This window comes from Rhineura floridana, chromosome 6 (genome assembly GCF_030035675.1).
Source record: "Rhineura floridana isolate rRhiFlo1 chromosome 6, rRhiFlo1.hap2, whole genome shotgun sequence".
Lineage (NCBI taxonomy): Eukaryota > Metazoa > Chordata > Lepidosauria > Squamata > Rhineuridae > Rhineura > Rhineura floridana.
In genome coordinates this window covers 16,719,430-16,741,956 of record NC_084485.1, presented here as the reverse complement: position 1 = coordinate 16,741,956, position 22,527 = coordinate 16,719,430, and the positions used below count along the sequence as shown (strand labels likewise).

The following is a 22,527-nucleotide window of genomic DNA, read 5'->3' as shown; positions in this document are numbered from 1 at the left end:
ACAACAAAACACTGCAATGTGGAATGCTCCTTTTCTACAGTGTCAGCCAGCTGCTATGCCCTCTTCCAGGATACTCCATTCAATGCTCCATCCTTCCTGCATTTCATTTTTTTCCATTCCAACTGTCAGTCAGCATTTCTTGCCCACTGAGCTTGCTTTGTGGTCCTAGAGGTAGGTAGGTAGGTAGTTGTGTGTGTGTGTGTGTCATCCCACACCCACTGCCACAGCTTCCTTGATCATTTCCCCCTCAAGTTTTTTTGCCTCCTGACACATCCCTCGCATGTGTGGATGGTCCCTTTTTGGCTGTGTAAGGATATTCACTCAGAGCAGCCAAACATGTTGACTACTTCTAGTAGTTCCAGCCAATATAGCTAATGATCAAGGATTATGGGAGTTGTAGTCCAACAGTATCAGGAGGGTGCCACATTCAGTGAAGACCAGTGGCTACGATGTCAGTGGGACAGTGAATCTACTCTGGGTTGTAGTCCATACTAAAGCACCTTGGACCACTCCTTGAAAATTTGGACTAAACCCCAGACTGGATTCACTGCTCCGCTGACATCGGAGCCGCCAGTCTCCACTGACCACATTGCCTACCTGTGGCAGGTAGGATTTTAAGAACAGCCTGGATCAAGAGCAAGATCCAGCTCTCTTATTTGTTATGCCTCTTGTCAGTTGACTAGAGAAGAAAGTGGCAGATGCTTCTACCCTAGTTTCGAACTCAGCTAGAAACTGCTGGGTTCCCTGCCCCCAGGACTCTTCTCCACATGTATAGTGGAGTTCCACAAACTGAGCCCCCATTACAGAGAGGTATAAATATGGTCCAAAAAGCATCTTAATAATTTTTTTAAAAAATTAAAATAGCTATAAAACTGTTATAAAATCATTGATACTATATGCTAGATAGGTTATCATGAATGTTTCCTTCAGTGTCTAAATTATGCTGGAAATGTAGTAAAACTTAAGGGTACTTTTGCCCATTAATGGTGGGAATTCTGCAAAGTTAAGGAAGAATGGAATCCATTGACTATTGTCTGCGAAAGTCCTGGAACATTATGGTGTTGAATGAAGAGAGCCAGTGTTGTATAGTAGTTAGAGTGTCGGACTGAGACCTTGGGAGAAAAGGGCCAAAATCCCTGCTCTGTCATGAAGTTTACTAGGTGACCTTTGGCCAGTCACTGTCTTTCAGCCTAACTTACCTCGCAGGGTTGTTGTGAAGATAAAATCAGGAGGGGGACAACCAAGTTTGTGCATCACCTTGAGTTCCTTGGAGGAAAGGTGTGATATAAATGTAATAAATAAAATTACCAGTTACAAACAATTATGGGAGGGAACAACTCAGACAAACTGAGATCTTTCAACATCACTGGCTGCCTTTTATTTTATATTGGAATCAAAAGAATGCTGATGAAATTATTAAGAGTGAAATGATTTGCTTTGGGATGGTAAATGGAATCAAGCAATAAAACAGTGATTCTAAAACGGTGCGCTGCAGCACACTGGTGCGCCGCAAGAGGTGACTAGGTGTGCCGCGAATATTATGAAAGTATATTTTTAAAATGAGAAGAAACCCATTTGTATAGTTATTTTTATTCATAGTTTAAAATATATTAATATATTTTTAGTTTTGTACACAAAGTGCGCCAGAAAATTTTTAAGTTTTACAGTGTGCCGCGAACCAAAAAAGTTTGAGAACCACTGCAATAAAAGAAAATTGTCCAAGGAATGGGGGGGGGCTGGGAGAAACAACTAATCCCCAAATCTGTCATCCTAGCTAATGGTTGCACTCGCTCTGGCTGTGCTTGGAAAGACACTCTCCTGGACAACAGTTAGTAGAGATATTAATGGTCACCCGTATAGAATATCCCTCGGATTAGCATGAGTGGCATATGCACTTTTTGAATTGCTTCACTGCAAATGGCCAGCACCTACAGCCATACTACCCTGAACACACCCAATCTTGTCTGATCTCAGAAGCTAAGCAGGGTCAGGCCTGGTTAGTACTTGGACGGGAGACCGCCTGGGAATACTGGGTGCCGTAGGCTTAGAGGATGGCAATGGTAAACCACCTCTGAATACCTCTTACCATGAAAATCCTATGAATATATCCAAAAAAGATTCATAGGGTCCCCATAAGTCATAATCGACTTGAAGGCATGTGACAACAACAAAATGGTCAGCACTTCTGAACATGTGTTAACCTAGCAACCCTTTAAGCTGGATCGCTTTTTACAAAATTATCTTGTAGCTTATTATTAGTCTGCCGATTATGTCATGTTCACACAGTCACACTCTCGTTACTAAGCATTAATTAAAACAGAAAACTTTGGTCATGGGCTCACAGATACAGTACTTGCTAGAACAGTGGGGTAAGTAAGGTGAGGTGATAGGGAGAGCAGCACAGGTAAAACTGGGCAGGTGCACAGAGTGGATGTCATGTCGTAAGCTGAGAATTATAATGTTAAACTGTGTGATTCCCTTCCCCCAGTTTGAAGTAACAGGGCCTGTCTTCAAGACACTAGCGTAAAAATGACTCAGAGGCTTAGTGAGGGCAGTTGGCCAGGAAGAGTGGTGTCCTTGAAGCTGAACTCTAGCATTCTGTTCATTTATTTATTTGTTATTTATTAGATTTATATCCCGTCTTTCCTCCCAGTAGGAGCCCAGGGCAGGAATGTCTAGCCTAGATGAATAGTACAGACGCTAACATTGTGTTTTAGTACCAAGAACGGTGCAGTATTCAGTGCTAACCTTACTCAAAGTAGACCCATTGAAATCAATAGACATGAGTAAGTCTGCAAGTCTCAGAAGTAAGCTCCGTTGGGTTCAATGGGATTTGCTCGCAGGCAAGTATATATTGGATTGCAGTCTTACCTGGGAGTAAGTCCCATTGAACCCAATGGAGCTTACTTCTGAGTAGACATGTATTGGATAGCAGCCTAAGTGGTTTCTTGTAATAATCTAGGCACTATTCAAAATGCTGGTTTTTTAAAAGAATTTTTTGTTCTAGGAGTCATTGCTCTGTTGTTGTTATTTTTTTCAGAATATAAAGAGGTAGTGATAGCCATCAACTTGGATGGCTTTAAAAGAGGATTAGACAAATTCATGGAGGATAAAACTATCAGTTGCTCCTAGCCACAATGGCTATGTTCTGCCTTGGAATTAGGAATGGGGGAGAAATTTGATTTTGTTTGCATTTTAATGAGAAACTACCTAATTCAAGTCGATCCTTTTTCTCCTTTTAAGCTACAAATGACTAACATAGATATGTGGAGATGGGGGGAGGGAGGTTATATGGTGTTTTTCTTGGGGGGGGATCCCCTTATTAAGTTGCCTACTCTACTACAACACAAAGGTTTCCATTTCAAGGTTTCCCCAGTGTGTTCATTTTTGAGCTGACTCGATGCATTTTACATTTGAGCGAGGCAGACTGATTGATCCTAAGCAGATCAGCTTTTATAGTTTACAGCTAATGTTTCCATTTTAGGACAAAGAAATGAGGACATTGCCAAAAAAAAAAAAAGCCTGAACTAAGGCTGCAATCCTAACCTTGTCTACCCAGATGTAAATCCTATTTGATTCAATGGGGATTACTCCCAGGCAAGTGGGGGTTTAGGATTGTAGCCTAAAGAGCAGCTCATCACAGAGAAAGGAAGCTGCTTTAAGTGGACAGTTTCCTGCATTGTTTAAAATGAATTTGTGGATGCCTGCCACTGTGATCCATCTTTTCTTTTTTTCACCTGTGGTCTTTGGCAGCCATTCTCTCCGGGGTGCACTTACACTCGTCCAATTCCAATATCCCAAATGTGAAATATAAGTGTTCTTACAAGTGGGGACCGGGACCTGGTGCGAGATGTAAGTGTTGTTGAACCGATTGGGAGCAGCGACCACAGTGCTATTAAATTAAACATACATGTAACTGGCCAATTGCCACGAAAATCCAACACGGTCACATTTGACTTCAAAAGAGGAAACTTCACAAAAATGAGGGGATTGGTAAAAAGAAAGCTGAAAAACAAAGTCCAGAGGGTCACATCACTCGAAAATGCTTGGAAGTTGTTTAAAAACACTATATTAGAAGCTCAACTGGAGTGCATACCGCAGATCAGAAAAGGTACCGCCAGGGCCAAGAAGATGCCAGCATGGTTAACGAGCAAAGTCAAGGAAGCTCTTAGAGGCAAAAAGTCTTCCTTCAGAAAATGGAAGTCTTGTCCAAATGAAGAAAATAAAAAAGAACACAAACTCTGGCAAAAGAAATGCAAGAAGACAATAAGGGATGCTAAACAAGAATTTGAGGAGCACATTGCTAAGAACATAAAAACCAACAACAAAAAATTCTCTAAATACATTCAAAGCAGGAGACCATCTAGGGAGACAATTGGACCCTTGGATGATAAGGGAGTCAAAGGTGTACTAAAGAACGATAAGGAGATTGCAGAGAAGCTAAATGAATTCTTTGCATCTGTCTTCACAGTGGAAGATATAGGGCAGATCTCTGAACCTGAACTAACATTTGCAGGAAGGGATTCTGAGGAACTAAGACAAATAGTGGTAACGAGAGAGGAAGTTCTAAGCTTAATGGACAATATAAAAACTGAGAAATCACCGGGCCCGGATGGCATCCACCCGAGAGTTCTCAAAGAACTCAAATGTGAAATTGCTGATTTACTAACTAAAATATGTAACTTGTCCCTCGGGTCCTCCTCCGTGCCTGAGGACTGGAAAGTGGCAAATGTAACACCAATCTTCAAAAAGGGATCCAGAGGGGATCCCGGAAATTACAGGCCAGTTAGCTTAACTTCTGTCCCTGGAAAACTGGTAGAAAGTATTATTAAAGCTAGATTAACTAAGCACATAGAAGAACAAGCCTTGCTGAAGCAGAGCCAGCATGGCTTCTGCAAGGGAAAGTCCTGTCTCAGTAACCTATTAGAATTCTTTGAGAGTGTCAACAAGCATATAGATAGAGGTGGTCCAGTGGACATAGTGTACTTAGACTTTCAAAAAGCATTTGACAAGGTACCTCACCAAAGGCTTCTGAGGAAGCTTAGCAGTCATGGAATACGAGGAGAGGTCCTCTTGTGGATAAGGAATTGGTTAAGAAGCAGAAAGCAGAGAGTAGGAATAAACGGACAGTTCTCCCAATGGAGGGCTGTAGAAAGTGGAGTCCCTCAAGGATCGGTATTGGGACCTGTACTTTTCAACTTGTTCATTAATGACCTAGAATTAGGAGTGAGCAGTGAAGTGGCCAAGTTTGCTGATGACACTAAATTGTTCAGGGTTGTTAAAACAAAAAGGGATTGCGAAGAGCTCCAAAAAGATCTCTCCAAACTGAGTGAATGGGCGGAAAAATGGCAAATGCAATTCAATATAAACAAGTGTAAAATTATGCATATTGGAGCAAAAAATCTTAATTTCACATATACGCTCATGGGGTCTGAACTGGCGGTGACCGACCAGGAGAGAGACCTCGGGGTTGTGGTGGACAGCACGATGAAAATGTCGACCCAGTGTGCGGCAGCTGTGAAAAAGGCAAATTCCATGCTAGCAATAATTAGGAAAGGTATTGAAAATAAAACAGCCGATATCATAATGCAGTTGTATAAATCTATGGTGCGGCCGCATTTGGAATACTGTGTACAGTTCTGGTCGCCTCATCTCAGAAAGGATATTATAGAGTTGGAAAAGGTTCAGAAGAGGGCAACCAGAATGATCAAGGGGATGGAGCGACTCCCTTACAAGGAAAGGTTGCAGCATTTGGGGCTTTTTAGTTTAGAGAAAAGGCGGGTCAGAGGAGACATGATAGAAGTGTATAAAATTATGCATGGCATTGAGAAAGTGGATAGAGAAAAGTTCTTCTCCCTCTCTCATAATACTAGAACTCGTGGACATTCAAAGAAGCTGAAGGTTGGAAGATTCAGGACAGACAAAAGGAAGTACTTCTTTACTCAGCGCATAGTTAAACTATGGAATTTGCTCCCACAAGATGCAGTAATGGCCACCAGCTTAGATGGCTTTAAAAGAAGATTAGACAAATTCATGGAGGACAGGGCTATCAATGGCTACTAGCCGTGATGGCTGTGCTCTGCCACCCTAGTCAGAGGCAGCATGCTTCTGAAAACCAGTTGCCGGAAGCCTCAGGAGGGGAGAGTGTTCTTGCACTTGGGTCCTGCTTGTGGGCTTCCCCCAGGCACCTGGTAGGCCACTGTGAGAACAGGATGCTGGACTAGATGGGCCACTGGCCTGATCCAGCAGGCTCTTCTTATGTTCTTATGTTCTTATGTTTTTCCTTTAAGCAATGTCTGTTCGAGTCAAATTGGTTTCCAGCAAATGGGGAGATGTCACAGGTGGACATGGGAAACGGGCAGCTCTAGGGAGCCTTTGCTGGATATTAGACTATCTAGTCCAGCATTTGCATCTCTAGCAGCCTCTGGGAAGCTCAGAAAGCCAGGAGGTGAAGGGGGTCCCCCTCCCTGGCTGATGGAAAGCTCTTGGAACCAGCAGAGGCTTCCATTAGCAGAACAGGGATGGATGCCATTTTCATCTATTCTTTCTCCCCATCCCAGTAGCCCCCCCCAAAAAAAAAATTCCAGCAGTTTTGAGGACACTGCTGCCCAGGGAACCTACTGGGAAGAAGGGTGGGATATTAATTAATTAACTAACTAAAATAAACACTGTGGAGGGCGATAACCATGACTGCTGCCCCAACCCACCCTCCTGCAATCCATTCGGCCACTGCGCTCCATACTCTCTGCCTACCATGAGTCATAAACCTCAGGTCCGGGGAACCAAATATGACCCCGCAGGTCTTTGGAACTCTCCCCAGACTGCACCCCTTACTGGCCTTGCTTTGCACCCCTTGTGTTTTAGCCTGGCTGGATTGTGTCCTGGAACTCTGATAATGCTCCTTAAGAACATAAGAAGAGCCTGCTGGATCAGGCCAATGGCCCATCTAATCCAGCATCCTGCTGTTACTGTGGGGACCTAGATGCCTGTGGGAAATCCACAAGCAGGACCTGAGCGCAAGAGCACTCTCCACTCCTGCGGATTCCAGTAACTGGTAATCAGAAGCATACTGCATCTAACTGTGGAGGCACAGCATAGCCATCATGGCTAGTAGCCATTGATGGCATTATCCTCCATGAATTTGTCTAATCCGCTTTTAAAGCCCTCCAAGTTGCAGGCCATCACTCTCTCCCATGGGAGTGAATTCCATAGTTTAACTATGCGCTGCGTGAAAAAGTGTTTTCTTTTGTCTATCTTGAATCTTCCAATATTCAGTTTCAATGCATGTCCACGAGTTCTAGTGTTATGAGAGAGGGAGAAAATCTTTTCACTATCCTCTTTCTCCACATCATGCATAATTTTACACACGTCGACCACGTCACCTCTCACTTGTCTTTTCTCTAAACTGAATATGAAATGTACTGCCTTCAAGTTGATTCTGACTTATGGCAACCCTATGAATAGAGATTTCATGGTAAGCGGTATTCAGAGGTGGTTTACCATTGCCTTCCTCTGAGGCTGAGAGGCAGTGACTGGCCCATGGTCTCCCAGTGAGCTTCATGGCTGTGTGGGGATTTGAACCCTGGTCTCCCAGGTCATAGTTCCAACACCTTAACCCAGCCTTTCCCAACCAGTGTGCCTCCAGAAGTTGTTGGACTACAACTCCCATCAGCCTCAGCCAGCATTGCCAATGGTCAGGAAGATGGGAGTTGTGGTCCAACAACATCTGGAGGCACACTGGTTGGGAAAGGCTGCCTTTACCACTACACCACACTGGCAAAAGCTCCAAATGTTGCAACCTTTCCTCATCCCCTTGATTGTTTTGGTTGGCCTTTTCTGAACCTTTTCCAACTCTACCGTATCCTTTTTGAGGTTAGGTGACCAGAACTGTACACAGTGCTCCAAGTGCGGTGACAAGATCATTGGCCCATATAGCCTAGTATTACCAGCACAGGCAGGCAAGAGCTGTTTATGGTTACAGACCAGAGTCTTTCCCAGTTGTACCTAGAGATTGAATCTGGAACCTTTTCACATGCAAAGCAGATGCTCTACCATTAAGGAAGTTGGGCAGTGTGTAAAATTTTTGATATATCTTTATTGGATCTAGGGATGGAACTTTCTGAAAATCTCAATGTAAAGTTTACCTATGTGTCTTCCCACTCCCCAGTTTCTCTCTTCTTCCTTGATAGTGAAAATTGAGCTATTTTTTCTTTTACTGATTCTGCTAAAAATACTAACAATCCTTGCATTTTATACATATTTTATATGCATATTAAATGTGTATACACACCAGGTTTCTGAAAGTAACCAGCACATAAACAGATACATACAGCTATTCATATAACTGTATAAAAATGCTTGTGCATTAATACTTATAAAATTCTTCTGCACAAATATTGTAATGCATGGGGCTTGACTCATTTATTTGTATTATACATAGAATATATGTAATTTTTTGTGTATAACTTCCATATACGCAGTAAGGCCTTTACAAAAAAAATGACCATACACAAGCATGCTTGATACCAGAGGTGGTCCAATGTAGGCAAACCTTCATCAGGTCAGAACCACCAAATCCTATGCATAAATCCTTTTAAATCAGATTCCTCCTCCATCTCTAATGAGGTCATCATTGTCCTTTTTTGCATGACCTCAGATGCAAGTCTGAATTAGATTTTTCAGTTAAAATAATAGGCCACAGGTGGTTCAATTTCTTATTAGCTGCACAGAGCCTATTGTTCTCAGACATGGAGCTAGTATATAGTCTAGTTTAATCCAAGTGTCCTTTATGATAATAGCTGCACTTTATCATACTATCTGTATCTTGTGAATTGTGTTTAGCTTCATTTGAATAAATATCCAAAGCTAAATCACGATCCAGTTTTGCACAAATCCATGGCTTATTGGGTAAATATTGTTTAATAACTCCAGAAAATATTCGTAAGCCAAAGAAAGATCTGTTCAGATCATCAGCACAATGTCCGCTATTGATTTCTCCAAAAGAGAGAAATTGACTTAAGACAAAGTTGATGTGTAAACTGCCTTGTTTTGCCCTAAGTACTTTTCTGTTTGCATGAAAGGCTAATTGTATTCATTAGAAAGCTTCTGGCATGCAGTTTACTAAACAGATATTGACTATGGCAGAAGATTCATTGACTCAGGAGTGAGGGAGCTTAACCAAGAAGATATAATTGGATAAATTTCTTCCAGATTTTCAATAGCCTTGATTAGAAAGGAATAAACATGGCAGGTCTCCACATTTCCTAAGCAAATATGTTTTAGTAACTGAGAGCTGCCATAGTGCATCTCGTCTCACAACCTCCCCCCAATGAATATACATATTTAGGCAGCAGTGAAATCCCGTCCACTCACCACAGACCTCCACTTGCACACTACAAGGCTTCAGTTCAGATTTCATTTTGGGGCAGGGAAAAGCAAATTCAGTAAGAGTGGTGTACCATTGCTGCCAAATGGGTGTTTGGATTCCCTGTTTACCAGTCTGGCAAGGAAGCTGTCCAACCACAGCAAGGAGCAGGTTTCAGCTTGGACAAAGTTACTGAGAGACAGCAGGGGAGCTGTCCAGCAGTCTTGACACAAGGAGATGGTGCAAAATATATGTTGCACCAGCAGTGGTTGAAAGGTTTCATTATTGCTCTGCCTCCTCCCCATCAATCTAGCCCCCTCTTCCAGAGGGTACTTGGGTTCTTGCTTCCTTATCCTGAATAGGGCAAAGAAGTGGAAGCCTTTGAGCTGCCGACAAGATGCTGCACCTTTTTGCATTTTGTTCAGTGATGCTGAAGAAGTTCAAACAGTGGCGCGTGTGTGTCTCAGTATGCATGCTCCCCCTGCTCAACAAGGTCCAGCCTATTTTGTCAATCCCAGACTTCTTTGACTTCAAATTTAGTGATTTATTTATTTGAATTAATAAAGACGTTCTGTTTGTTATTTGTTAATAACATTTCCTAACTGCCCATCATCAGAAAAGTCCCACGTGGTGAAGGGTGACTTAGCCTGTGCCTGCTTTTGAGACGGGCTCCTGCCTCAAAAGAAGCTTATTCAGATATATCAGTCAGTTTTTTCTTTTTTTTTTGACTGATTAAACTTCTCCCGGGTAGGGAGAAACGAAGAGATTAACCTCAAAGCCTATTTTTGTTGGGACGACCAGATCTCATTAATTTATGGGACGAGGTCCAGCCGACGAAGGTGGGACGGATTTTCAACAGCAAGCTCTATCTGTTAAAGCGAACGTTCATCTTATCTTCTAAGAGAGAACGCACTAACAGGCAAGCACCCTTCTTTCTATATTTTTCTTTTACTTGACTTAAATTGTTGCTGTTTAAAAGAGATTTGCCAGATTGATCGGTTTTTGACATCTCACTGGGGAGCCGTAACTTCTCTCTGCTACGCACTAATTAATAGCTTATCTCTGTTTTTGTTGCAAAAAGCTGTCCTGGATTTGCATTCTAAAGATACACACAGAAGAGGGATTTCTATTCCAGATTTTTATTTTGAAAAATATTATACTGTTTTGAGACTACTCTCTTTTTGGTCTATTTTATTTTGACGAATCTGTTTCTTGACGATTGCCATTAATTGCTTCGATCCTGGGAACTGCATTTTGTTTACTTAACTATTGGAGAGATAAGGCTGTCTGCTCTGTTTATACTGTGATGTCACCAAGTTTGGAGTATTAACCCAATTGTTGCTGAAATAAGAAGTGGTTTTCCTATATTTTTCTTTTAAAATGGCAATTAAGAAAGTGGCTGAGAATCTGGAAATAACTATGTTTCAGAGAATAATGAATGAGATTGAGATAACGAAAATTGAATTGAGTAAAATGAAGCAGGAGATTAAAGATATAAGGGTCCCTGTGAGAGAGGTGACCCTGGAAGGGGTCCCTGTGAGAGAGGAGACCCCGGAGATTGGAATAGGGGTCCCTGTGAGAGAGGAGACCCTGGAGACTGGAATAGGGGTCCCTGTGAGAGAGGAGATCCCGGAGATTGGAACAAACGTGGAACAGGAACAAGATTTGGAGTCTATGGACTTTAGAAATAAAATCTATTGTTTGGAATTCAATGTTATCTCTGAAGAAATTAATGAAGATTCTAGAGATAAAGTTATCAATGGCATGGATTATCTTCTGGACTGGAATGATGTGATGGAGCCCAATATAGAGAAAATCTATGGAATTAACTGCAGCCATGTGACAATGGAAAAACTTTTAAGAGATGACCCAGTGTATTTTGAAAAAAAGAACAGAGATATGATTTTACAGCAGTATTTCAGCAACTTATTCAGAATGGATGGCAAGAAAATATTTGGGATAGAGGTAATTCCCATCAGACTCTTATTATATGACTATGGCTTTGACAGCAAGATTATTATGGAATACTGATAATGGAAGATTGGATATTGAAATTACTGGACTTAACAAGACTACTGAAGATGGAAGATGGAAAATGGAACTAATAGAGATAATAGAACAATGGCTACTGAAATTACTGAACCTAACAGATTCTGATGTGATGGATTAATTGAAATGTTTATTTTGACTATGGTTATGACAATAAGATTATCATAATTAGTAATGAGATGGATTAATCGATATGCTTATCTGGAAAAAAAAAATTGATAGATATATTTCTTAAAGAATTGAAACCTCTCTTTGACTTTTTGTGGAAAGAATAAAGTAATGTTTATGAGATTTGATGATTAAGTAAGATAACTACTGGAGGAAAGTGATTTTATAATATGACTTAAGAGACAGGATTGCTATATATTATAGACTTATAACTGATTTGATCTTTGACAAATGGGAAGTCAATATTTTACTCTTTATTTTTTATTTTTATTTTTTTTTCTTCTTTTCTTTTTTTCTTTTTGTTTAACTATTTTTGATTTTGTTTTTTGTCTTTGAATGTTTTATGATTTTGTCTTGTATGTTTTATGAAAATCTGAATAAAAATTATTGAAAAAAAAAAAAAAAAAGAAAAGTCCCACGTGGTGTACAAAAATATGAAAACAAGTCACACAAGCTTTGTGGAGTGGAAGGGGTCACAAATGTCATGTGTTGTGACCTCAGAGACCAGCAGTTATCAGAATACAGAGTTGGAAGCTGCAGAGACTCCAGCTAAGGAGTTTGACCAGGAATCACAGAATAGTAGAGTTGGAAGGAGCCTGTAAGGCCATCGAATCCAAACCACTGCTCAGTGCAGGAAATTAAAGCAGACCCTACAGGTGGCTCTTCAGATTCAGGGCTCTGAGCCCGATACTGGAGATTGGGAGACCAATGAGCCTGAGACTGACAGAGATCAGCCTCCCACAGATCAACCTCCCTTAGCACCAGGACCCATAGAACCAGTTTCTGGACCCTCCCAGGTACCTTGCCTTGAGCCTGAGGAACGAAATGCCTCCAACAGTGCTTCATCAGTCCAGCAGCACAGGGAGCACACCAAGCAGGAGGCCAGGTAACATGCCTGTCTTCAGAATGGGGGGTTGGCCCTTTAGGAATTGAAGTTTTCCATAATGGGGAGAGGGAGTCTTGGGGAGCAAAAGCTTGAAAAGTCTTGGTTTGCTTTTGAAGTTTGTCGGAGCAAGTTGCTCACTTGGAACTCTCCATGGTTCTGCAGCTCCTGACCTGCCACTATCCTATGTTGGCTTGGGCACCCGGACAGGGTCCAATATAGTTCCGTCCAATCCACAGGCTTCTGTGTGTCTGGCTCTAAGCTGACAATAATGCAGGGATGTTCTGCTTGACTCGTGGAGTTTGTACTTTTCTTTGCCTCCCGGTTCATGCATGAGCCAGTGTGGTGTAGTGGTTAAGGTGTTGGACTACGACCTGAGAGACCAGGGTTCGAATCCCCACATAGCCATGAAGCTCTCTGGGTGACCTTGGGCCAGTCACTGCCTCTCAGCCTCATGAAAACCGTATTCATAGGGTTGCCATAAGTCAGAATTGACTTGAAGGCAGTACATTTACATTTTTTTTCATGTAGGTAGGTAGAGAAAACTACACACTCCATGATTCTAGCAGGCAAAAGTCTTTTTCAGCTAAAGGACAAACAGCCAGGCTGACAGGTTACTTTGCAAAAACCATGTGGTCCTTGTTTTTCTTTTCAAATTCCAACGAAACACTTCAAGAGGGATAACAGTGTTAGTCTGTTGCTGCAAAACCTTTTGTAGCACCTTAAAGACTAATACATGTAATGTGGCAGAGGTTTCTGAGGACACATGAAATGTTACTCTCAGTTGGCAGATGTATGTATATGCATGGGTGCCAGTGTGGCATAGTGGTCAGGGTGTTGGACTACGACCTGGGAGACCAGGGTTCAAATCCCCACCCAGCCATGAAGTTCACTGGGTGACCCTGAGCCAGTCACTGCCTCTCAGCCTCAGAGGAAGGCAATGGTAAAACCACCTCTGAATACTGCTTACCGTGAAAATCCTATGAATATTCATAGGGTCACCATAAGTCAGAATCAACTTGAAGGCAGTACATTTACATTTAGAGGAAAACAATTGTAAGTAATGAAATGCAAAATGATAACAAAATGCATTATCACTGTGATAATTCTATTAGTGCTTATATATATATGGACTGGATGAGGGCTAATAAACTGAGGCTCAATGAAGACAAGACTGAGATGCTGCTAGTGGGTGGTACTTCTGACCGGATGGTGGATGTCCAATCTGTCCTGGATGGGGTTGCACTCCCCTTGAAGGAGCAGGTTCGTAGCTTGGCGGTTCTCCTAGAATCATCTTTGTCACTTGAGGCTCAGGTAGCCTCAGTGGCACGGAGTGCCTTCTACCAACTTAGGTTGGTGGCCCAACTACTTCCGTATCTGGACAGGGATAACCTGGATTCAGTTATCCATGCTCTGGTAACCTCTAAATCAGATTACTGCAATGCACTCTACATGGGGCTGCCTTAGACGGTTCAGAAACTGCAGCTTGTGCAAAATGCAGCGGCCAGATTGGTAACAAAGACCAGACGGTCCGAACATATAAAACTGATTCTGGCCCGCTTGCACTGGCTGCCTTTATGTTTCCGAGCTTGATTCAAGGTGCTGGTTTTGACCTATAAAGCCTTGTGGCTTGGGACCGCAATACCTGATGGAACGCCTCTCCCGATATGAACCCACCCGTACACTACGTTCAAGATCAAAGACCCTCCTACTCCTACTCCAAATGGACCTACTCCTACTCCAAATGCCTACTCCGAGGGAAGCTCGGAGAATGGCAACAAGGGAGAGGGCCTTCTCAGTGGTGGCCCCCAAATTATGGAATGATGAATTTGACGAGGTGCGCCTAGCGCCAACAGTGTTATCTCTTCGGCACCAGGTCAAGACTTTCCTCTTCTCCCAGGCATTTTAGCATGTGTTTTATATTGCTTTAAATTTTTAAATTGTGTTTTAAATTGTTTTTTTAAAAAGATGTATTTTAAATTGTATTTGTTTTTAGTTACTGTAAACTGCCCAGAGAGCTTCGGCTATGGGGTGGTATACAAGTATAATAAATAAACAAATAAATAAAAATATATATGCAAAAGAAGCACCATGGCCATTTACAACTGCAGCAGTTGGTCATAACATAGTCAGCATAGTTAAGTAAATTAACACCTGCTGTGATACAAAAACCCACACCATTGTCTGTATTCAAGACCTAATGAACAGAAACAAACTTCTTGATTACTTCCAATTCAGCTGTCAGAACCTGGACTGTCCCCTTGAAATGCCTCTGTTGGAGCAAGGCTACTTTCAGGTCAGCAACAGACTGTCCAAGGAGATTGAGATGTTTGCGTACTGCCTTTTTAAAGTTATCTCTTTTGTCAGATTTGTGTCCATTTTCTTCTTTGGTGGGGAGACTGAACCATTTGTCCAATGTAGAAAGCAGAAGAGCATTGCTGGCGTATGAGAACATATATCATATTAGAAGATGAATGAGCTCCTCATGTTGGGGCTGATCCTGTTGGGTCTCTTGATAGTTTTGTCAGGTTGGAAATGAGGTTCAGTTGGCATCTGGGTTTCTTTGCATGGTCCGGCGGTCCTTGTGTTTGTTTTTTCTGAGTCTGTGGTCTGGTTGCTCCTGTGTTTGTTTGTTTGTTTGTTAGATAACTGTTAGAGCCATACTACAGTGGAACCAATTACCTAGAGAGGTAGTGGGCTCTCCGACACTGGAGGCATTCAAGAGGCAGCTGGACAGCCATCTGTTGGGAATGCTGTGATTTGGATTCCTGCATTGTGCAGGGGGTTGGACTTGAAGACCTTATAGGCCCCTTCCAACTCTACTATTCTATGATTCTAGATTTCTATCCCACCAGGGTGGCAAACGAAAGCACTAAAAACACTCTGAAACATCACAAAAACAGACTTTAAAATATATTAAAACAAAACAAAAATGTGGCCTATTGGTGAGGAGCTATTTTGGGTAAGGGAAGGCAGGCTTTACTGCCTATAAAGGCTGAGAGGTACATCTCACTGTCAAGGATGGGTTGTAGTTTGTGGATGAAGTCTTGGAGTGGATTTGGCTCAGAGCTGTAGGTGACAAGTGGCGTTCTTCCATTTTATCTTCTGGGTCTGTCCTGTACTAGATTCATCCTAGATACCAGTTTGGTCTTCTTGATCTAGCTGAGGGTGGAGTTTGTTGCATAGTGTGGTGTCAGCCTACACCGCAGGTGAACAGAACATCCCATGACCTCTCCACCAATGTCCACCTCTCCTCTGTGTTGTAGGCCCCACAGATCAGCTGGGTGGTGCCTTCTGGGAGCATGCAAGCCAATGGCGAGGTGAGAACCAGGTGCAGCCTTCCTCAGCTGGCTGGTGGGGGATGGAACGAGAGGCTGCAGCAATTGCATTTAAACTGCAGCAGGACAAGGAGGACTGAAGGCTCATAGCTCAGTGACAGAGCTTTGCATGCCTTGGGCTCTTACTGGGAGGAAGGGCAGAACTGAACTTAATAAATAAATAAACATCCCAGGTTCAATCCCTGGCATTCCTAGGTAGGGCTGGGAACGTCCACTGTCTGAAATCCTGGATGGTTGGTCTGATGCAGAATAAGGTAGTTTTCTGTGTTTCGGAGTGGAGAGAAATAAGCTGGGAAGGGAGGAACAAAGAGGCAGGATGAGGGAGGCAAGGGAAGAAGGGGAAGGAGACAGCTGGGGAAAGTGACAAAGAAGAAAGAGGAGAACAAAAGGAGTGGGCCAGGAGACCCTTGGACGCAAGCCAAGGTTTTAGAGTAGCAGTCTATCTGGAGTGGGAACCACAGGTGTGAGAAAAGAGGGAGGAAAAGGACAAGAGAGAAGGAGGGGAAGCTCAAAGAGGCAATAAGAGGTCATATCAAGGACAACCTCATGGCTTTTCTTCACCCGTTATAATTATGTGTCCCAGGTTTTATTGGCTTGGGTTCACTGCATGCTTTTCCTCCTTGATTCACCTGGATGTTTTGTTTTGTTTTATTTATTAGTTTATTTTTACATTTCTATCCCACCTTTCCTCCAAGGAGCTCAAGGTGGTGTACAAACATGGATCTACCTCTCCCAGTTTTATCCTCACAGCTACCCTGTGAGGTAGGTTAGATTGAGAGACCTATATATATATATGTGTAACAGTGTTATGGAGGATGGGTATGCCATCAAAAACAGTTCTTTTGCACTAATGCTATACTGCAAACATAATGGCCTATTGCTGACTGTCTCTTGACTTGGTGTTAAAAAAAAGCAAGCAAATGATTGCCAACAAGTTTTCCAAATGCAGTAAAAGAGAGAGAGAGAGAGATTCCACCTGCAAGAAGGGTGCGTTTAGAGGTGATAAAAATTTCATGGTGCTAAATGGGTTCTCCCAGGCAAAAGCAAAGCTAAATCCCATCCATTGAGTTTTCATGTCTTCCGTTAAACTCTACATCATTAGCTTTTGTAATCCATACAATTCAATCCCAGGAGAGAGGCAGGAAACTAAATGTCTTGTGTTTGCTTACAATACAAAAAACCTTCTGCTTCTATAGGAATAAATGGAAATGTACTGCCTTCAAGTCGATTCTGACTTATGGCAACCCTATCAATAGGGTTTACATGGTAAGTGGAATTCAGAGGGGATTTACCATTGCCTTCCTCTGAGGCTGAGAGGCAGTGACTGGCCCATGGTCACCCAGTGAGCTTCATGGCTATGTGGGGATTATAACCCTGGTCTCCCAGGTTGTAGTCCAACACCTAAACCACTACACCACACTGGCTCTCTCTGTAGGAATAAGTATCCCTTAATGCAAACACTGGATTGCATCACAGGCTGTCTAAGCAGATACACATCTGCAAGGGGGGCAGTACGGATTCCCTTTCTTTTCTAGATGGAATAAGAAAACAGGTCAGAGTTATGCTGGTAGGGAGTCTGAACAGTAATTCTTTTGAGGGGTTTTTGCACTTATTTATTTATTTATCTATTAATTATTTGATTTATATCCTGCCCTTCCTCCTAGCAGGAGCCCTGGGTGGCAAACAAAAGCACTAAAAACACTTTAAAACATCATAAAAACAGACTTTAAAATATATTAAAATGAAACATCTTTTAAAACATTTTTTAAAAGCTTTTAAAACCTCTTTTAAAAAAAGGTTTAAAAACATATTTTTTTGAAAAAGGTTTAAAAACATATTAAAAAGTAATTCCAACACAGACGGACTAGGATAAGGTCTCAACTTCAAAGGCTTGTTGAGGAAGATCTTCAGTAGGCGCCGAAAATATAACAGAGATGGCGCCTGTCTAATATTTAAGGGGAGTGAATTCCACAGGGTAGGTGCCACTACACTAAAGGTCTGCTTCCTATGTTGTGCGGAACGGACCTCCTCATAAGATGGTATCTGCAGGAGGCCTTCACCTGTAGAGCACAGTGATCAACTAGATATGTAAGGGGTAAGACAGCCTTTCAGGTATCCTGGTCCCAAGCTATATACGGCTTTGCACACCAAGACTACAACCTTGAACTTGGCCCGGTAGCAAATGGGCAGCCAGTGCAATTATTTCAGCAGCAGGGTGACATGTTGGTGATACCCTGCTCTAGTGAGCAGTCTCACCGCTGCATTTTGCACCAGCTGCAGCTTCCGGACCAACATCAAGGGAAGCCTCACACAGAGCGCATTACATAATCCAGCCTGGAGTTTACCAGTGCATGGACAACAGTGATCAGGCTATCCCTGTCCAGAAAAGGCCACAGCTGTCTTACCAGCCGAAGCTGGTAAAAGACACTCCTATACACTGAGGTCACCTGGGCCTCTAGTGACAAAGATGGATGCAGGAGCACCCCCAGACTATGGACCTGCTCTTTCAGAGAGAGTATGACCCCATCCAAAGCAGGCAACTGACCAGTTATCTGAATTCAGGAACCACCAACCCACAGTGTCTCTGTCTTGCTAGGATTCATACTCAGTTTATTGCCCCTCATCCAGCCAATCACCAAGTCCAGGCAGTGGTCCAGGGTTTCCATGGCCTCTTTCGATTCAGATGTTACAGAGAAATAGAGCTGGGTATCATCAGCGTACTGCTGACACCTTGCCCCAAATCTCCTGATGGCCATGCCCAAGGGCTTCATATAGATGTTAAACAGCATGGGAGACAAGATGGTACCCTGCGGCACCCCACAGAACAACGGCAGGGGGCTGAAAGACAATAGCCCAATGCTATTCTCTGAAAACGACTTTGGAGATAGGATCGGAACCACTGTAAAACAGTGCATCCAATGCCCATCTCACCAGAATAATACCATGGTCAATGATATCAAAAGCCGCTGAGAGATCAAGGGTAACAGGGTTACACTACTCCTGTCCTTCTCCCGATAGAGGTCATCCATTAGGGCGACCAAGGCTGTTTCAGTCCCATAACCATAACAGCTGGACAGCCATCTGTCCGGAATGCTTTGATCTGGGTCCCTGCATTGAACAGGGGTTGGACTTGATGACCTTATAGGCCCCTTCCAACTCTACTATTCTATGATTCTGTGATTCTATGAACCAGGCTTGAACCCAGACTGGGATGGGTCAAGATAATCTGTTTCATTCAAGAGTACTTGCAATTGCTGTGCCACAACCCTCTTAATCGCCTTCCCTAAAAAGGGGGCGTTTGTGACCGGTCTTTTTCATGATGTGTATTTCCCCATTCTGTACATTCAATCAGAACTTCTGTTTAGTATTCAAATGCTCCAGATAGTTTAAATTACTGCTGAACCAAAATTCACCATCCTGTTTGGCGAGGGCCATAGCTCAGTGCCTGGCATGCAGAAGGTCCCAGGTTCAGTCCCCGGTATCTGCAGGTAGAGTTGGCAATGTACCTAGTCTGGAGTTCTGGAGAGCCACTGCCAATCAGTGTAGACAATAGAAAGAAAAAAAAGAAGATCAGATGATAGATCTCCTACCACTGTCTTGTTTCATTGCACTCTTTAGGAGCACCCTAAAATTCACCCAGCAGCTGTTGGACTCTGCTCATTTTAGGGGACCAGGGAAGATTGGGGGAAATGAGCATGCTTGCCTGCAACTGCTGGTTTTCACATTGAAGCACCCCTGATAAATTTCTGAGGAGTCCATGAATTCCACCATTTAGGATACAAAAGAATATGTTGGCACACTGTGGCCCAATTCAGATGTAACATTTGCATGTCAAGAAACCATGGTTAGCTTGAGCCAAAATGACTGCTGAGCTTGAGAGCTCCTCCTCTTGCTCATTTGCCTTCAGCGAAGACTACCTGCTTTGTTAAACCACACTCTCATGATGTTCAGTCCAGGAAATGGTGACTTAAGTGCTCGTTGCAACCAGGCTTTGCAGACCAAGATCACATGTGATCCTGGTTTGTAGGGAGTGTTTAACTTACAGTGTCTCAGTTCAGACATTACAGGAAACTGTGCTTTAACAAACCAGGAAACCTGCGATGCTGAGCCCGCAGGGGGAGGGAGGATCAGGGGGACAAGCAATTCCTCCTAATATAATGCATTTTGTATGTTATTTTCACCCATATACTGTAGAGGGGTGTAAGTGGTCCAGGGTCTCAGGGGGAGATCTCATTCTCAACCCGGCAGAAAAAAGGGGGTCGTGGCTGTGACTATCAAGAAGGGACCCATCGCTTCTGAATTGCCACTAAACTACTGGAGAGGACTTAAGCTCATGGTTTGTTGGACCTGGAACTTCAGGTCCACCCTGGGCCAGCATAGAGTGGCCATGTGTCCTTCTTTACAGAAGACAGTCCTCTGTTTGCATTGCTGTCAGTCCTCTGTTTGATCGGGTAATTTATTTGAAGGGCTGAGCAGCCGCAAACTAGTTTAAAAGTAAAGAACCCCAAGAAGAGAGAACAGGACGGCCCTCGAAGTCGCCTGTCGACAGTTACCACCTGAGCAGGCACACAGGCTGCATGCTGAGATGCGTTGTATTTCTATTTAAATTGTGGTAATTATTTCTAAATTTGCATCTAGAAATGTACATTAGCGCAGCAAACCTTTTCCCTCTGTTTTAGCAATATGTATGTGGTATCCAAAGTCAACAAGGTAAGAAAATCTTGGTAGGCACTATTTCTTTTTAAACATTTGGCTGTGACTGGTAGCCTGATAAAATAAACGCTTAAAAAGGATACATTCAGAAACGTGCTTGCTTTTCTCTTCCCCTTTCACAGTGTCGTGCTTGAGGGAATGTATGCTTTGGCCTGCTTCTTAAATACAGCATGAGCCACACAAGCTCACTCATCGGACTGTTCAGTTCATCACCTGGGTTGCCCTCCCGCATTTGACCCCCCCTCCTTCCTTTCCTGGAGCAAGCAATTAAAAATGATGAGGGGAAAGGGTTAAACCAAAAGGGCCTGCTAATGAAGGTGTTGGGCCTGCTTCTCTCTTTTCCTCTCTCTCTCTCTCTCTCTCTCTCTCTCTTCCGGCATTTGATGTACCTTCTGGCATAACCTTCAGATAAGCATCACTGAACCGTTCCATGGTAGATATGCACATGAATTTTTAATCATGTTTTTTCCCCTTCCTTTCCCCCACCCTACCCCACCCGATCATCATGTACAAAAATGATAAACACAAAGTTCTGCTGTTTATCTGGAACTCTTATTACAGATGCTGCAGCCTTTGTATGTTAAATGTCTACAGTAGTTCCTGAGACTTCACACTGGTCGAAGGAAAGATAGATCTGAGGCCACAGAGATCTGAGCTTTAAGTAAACACAGCCATATTTTCTCTCTTTCTCTCTGTTCTTTTCTCTCTTTTTAATTCAAAAGTTGCTTCACTTGCATATTACAGACACCTCCAGCTTTCTAAACAGAACTATACAGCTGGAAAGGACCTTGTAGGTTGTCTCGCCCAACCTCTTGTCCAATGCAGGATTTGCAATGCAGGATGCAACTACTGTATAGCATTCCTAAAACAAGGGCAAAGTAATCGTATCAGCATCCTGTAATTCAGCAAACAAAAAAGTTTACAACAACTTTAAAAGCTTGATTGTTATGTGCCTTTGATTACGACTTTTAACTACCCTATGAATCAGCGATCTCCAATAGCATCTGTCGTGAACCACCCTGTTCAGATCTTGTAAGTTCAGGTCTGTGGCTTCCTTTATGGAATCAACCCATCTCTTGTTTGGCCTTCCTCTTTTTCTACCCCCTTCTGTTTTTCCCAGCATTATTGTTTTTTCTAGTGAATCAAAAAGCTTGATAGTTAACTTTATTTTCAAGGCAAGCTGTTCCGTTTCTTACAAGGCCTAAACCAGTTGCTTTAGCTTATAGCAAAAGGAGCATCTCTACATTATCCTGCGCTTGGCAAGATGGACAGGACCATGATGCAGCTCTGCCCCAGGGGCTTTTCTTTCTTGCATTGTTTTATTGTAGGGCTGGGGAATACGGCTCTCCAGGTCTCTCTGTCTGGCCCCCAGATCTCTTCTCAGGCCACACCCCTCCCTTCAGGCCACACCTCTCACTGGTTCTGCTTCCCTTCCCAAGTGGTTTGGCCTGTCTGGAATGTGTTCTGATAACTGTGATAAAAGTTGTCTGGGTGGAGGATAGGAATATGCAGAGCTGTCTTATATTGAGTCAGTCCAATGATCCATCTAGCTCAGTATTGTTTACACTGACTGGCAGCAGCTTTCCAGGATTTTAGACAGGAGATATTCCCAGTCTTACCTGGAGATGCCAGGGGTTAAACCTGGGACCGTCTGAATGCAAAGCTCTGCCACTGAACTATGGCCCTTTCCCAAAGAGGGGTGGGGCGGATAGAGAAGGGGTGTGTGAGCAGAAAGTAGCCAGCTGTACAATGGTAACATTTGCATTTGTTGCTTTGCCCATGTTTGCCTGTGGACCCACCCACCACTGGCATGTGGCCCTCAGAAGGTTGTCCAGCTAAAAGCTGAAAGGATTAAAAGCTGAAAGCACCTTGAACAGCTCCTTGAAAGTTCAGACTAAACCTCGGAGCGGATTCCCTGCCCCATTGACATTGGAACCACCAGTCTCCATTGACAGTGAGCAGTAGTGTAGTGGGCAATTCAGAAATGCAGGGTCCCTCAGTGTTAGTCTCAG

At 43.0% G+C, this 22,527-nt stretch overlaps 1 protein-coding gene and 1 pseudogene across 2 annotated transcripts in view; both read left to right on the top strand.

The window, feature by feature from the left end:
• CDH4 (cadherin 4) overlaps positions 1 to 22,527 on the top strand; it is a 1,183,781-nt gene that overhangs the window by 693,353 nt on the left and 467,901 nt on the right. The window lies entirely within an intron of this gene.
• Positions 1,927 to 2,045, top strand: LOC133388101 (5S ribosomal RNA; annotated as a pseudogene).